The sequence below is a fragment of the Schistocerca serialis genome, unplaced genomic scaffold, assembly GCF_023864345.2.
Source record: "Schistocerca serialis cubense isolate TAMUIC-IGC-003099 unplaced genomic scaffold, iqSchSeri2.2 HiC_scaffold_249, whole genome shotgun sequence".
In the NCBI taxonomy this organism is placed as follows: Eukaryota; Metazoa; Arthropoda; class Insecta; order Orthoptera; family Acrididae; genus Schistocerca; species Schistocerca serialis.
Window position 1 is genome coordinate 5,001 of NW_026047816.1, and position 2,500 is coordinate 7,500.

Genomic DNA, 2,500 nt, shown 5'->3' on the forward strand with positions numbered 1-2,500 from the left:
GAGATGGTCTCCGACTACCTGGGCGTCGATGACGCGGGCAATGCCGTCTTTAACCGCCACCACGTCAGGCTTGCGGATTCCCTCAGGTGTGCGGAGGTGGGGCTCCACAGAGACATTGAAGCCCCTCTGCGCGAGTCCACGGGCGACATAGCGCACGATCGCGTCATGCCGCTTAACCCGGGACCCGTGCGTCCTGAAGCAAGCCTGTAACACGTGGTTGGCGGTCTCTACGGCCTGGCAGCCCGCGCGGCATCTGGTGTCCGCCTCCCGCCCGCGACTGCGCCGTGCCTTCGTGGGGAAGGCGTTGATGCGGGCGCGGAGAGCGTCGATGAAGTTACGCCCAGATAGCAGGCGACTGGTGTCAGCGACCCACTGGTGTTGCCCCTTGACGGCGGCGGAAGATGACAGCGCCGCACCGTCAAAGGCAACGTGCAGGCGCGCGGCCCACATCTCTCCAACCTGCGTCGACGATTTGAGGAGGTGGCCCTCCCACATAAGATGCCGCTCCAGCGCCTCAATCTCACGCTGCACCTCGTCCCGGCCTGCACCGTCGGCGGCTGGCCCAATCCTCTTCAGCGCCAGGAGACGGGACCGGCGAAGTGTTGGCCCCATCCATCGGCAAGATGGGATGCCGAGGCCTCCCTGGGCTACAGGAGCGTGGAAGTAGCCCAGGGGAGTGTCCGCCGGAAGGCGGAACCATCTCCTGACGGCGGCACGGATGGTCACATCTGCCGCTTTCAACGCACCCACTCGGGTGCGGCTGAGGGCCAGCCCATGGTACAGGCCAGGCAGAAGTACGGTGGTGAGGGCGTGGAGGCGCTGTTGCGGCTTAAGCGGAGCTCGGGAGATGACGTCCAGCTGCTCCACCAGGTGGCGTCGTGGGTTGAAAACGCAGCGACCAGCGGTGGAGAATTGCAGTCCCAGGTACCGGAAGGTTTCACCCACACGTAGGGCGGGCACGGTGGCGTTGCCCGCTTTGAAGGTAACGTCGGCGTCGACCTTCACCTTCTTGTCGCGCCCAGACGCGACTAAGGCGAGGGTGAAACACTTCCGGGCGTTGATCTGCAGCCCCAGATGGGCGAGGGCTGCGACGGCTGCGTCGATGAGGGACTGCAATCCCCTCGCGGTTGATGCAAAAAGCAGGACGTCATCTGCGAAGGCCGCAGCGTTAACTCTGCGACCAAGGATCCGAGCTCCGATGTGGGAGGGAAGTTGACTCAAAACATAGTCCACCGCAAAATTGAAAAGGAGGGGGGAGAGGGGGTCACCCTGACGCACACCCCTAGCCGGCTGCAGGGGCACGCCCACGTCGGCGCCGCCCGCTATCACCGTCGTGCTACCCTCGTAACACCTTTCGACGTACTCAATAAAGCAATCCGGCAGGCCATGAGCCCTCAGCACGGGGCGGAGGGCGGCATGGTCCACCGAATCGAACGCTTTAGAGACGTCGATCGATGCCACAAAAACAGAGCGACAGGAGCGGACTGCGTCGGTGAGAGCAGTGTCCAAGATGAAGGTGTTTTCCAACATCCCATCCCGGGGGATGAATGCCCGCTGACGTTCGTCCACAGCACATGCACGCATCAGGCGTGACGCGAGAACCTTGTGAAAGGTCCGCGCCAACACCGAGCAGACCGTAATGGGGCGAAAGTCAGCGGGGGATGTTGGTGCAGGGAAGAGAGTCATAGTTACTCCCGCCGTTTACCCGCGCTTGCTTGAATTTCTTCACGTTGACATTCAGAGCACTGGGCAGAAATCACATTGCGTCAACACCCGCTAGGGCCATCGCAATGCTTTGTTTTAATTAGACAGTCGGATTCCCCCAGTCCGTGCCAGTTCTGAGTTGATCGTTGAATGGCGGCCGAAGAGAATCCGCGCACCCGCGCGCCCCCGGAGGAGCACGCTAAGGCGGACGCGGCCTCGCAGCAAGGAAGATCCGTGGGAGGCCAAGGCACGGGACCGAGCTCGGATCCTGCACGCAGGTTGAAGCACCGGGGCGCGAACGCCGCGCAGGCGCGCGCATCCTGCACCGCCGGCCAGCACGAGGCCAACCGACGGCGAGAGCAGACCACGCCCGCGCTAAACGCCCGCACTTACCGGCACCCCTACGGCACTCACCTCGCCCAGGCCCGGCACGTTAGCGCTGACCCACTTCCCGACCAAGCCCGACACGCCCCGATCCTCAGAGCCAATCCTTATCCCGAAGTTACGGATCCAATTTGCCGACTTCCCTTACCTACATTATTCTATCGACTAGAGGCTCTTCACCTTGGAGACCTGCTGCGGATATGGGTACGAACCGGCGCGACACCTCCACGTGGCCCTCTCCCGGATTTTCAAGGTCCGAGGGGAAGATCGGGACACCGCCGCAACTGCGGTGCTCTTCGCGTTCCAAACCCTATCTCCCTGCTAGAGGATTCCAGGGAACTCGAACGCTCATGCAGAAAAGAAAACTCTTCCCCGATCTCCCGACGGCGTCTCCGGGTCCTTTTGGGTTACC

General features: G+C 62.6%; 1 pseudogene; it reads right to left on the reverse strand.

Moving 5' to 3' along the window:
* Positions 1-2,500, reverse strand: part of LOC126444211 (large subunit ribosomal RNA) — a 6,459-nt pseudogene that overhangs the window by 1,903 nt on the left and 2,056 nt on the right.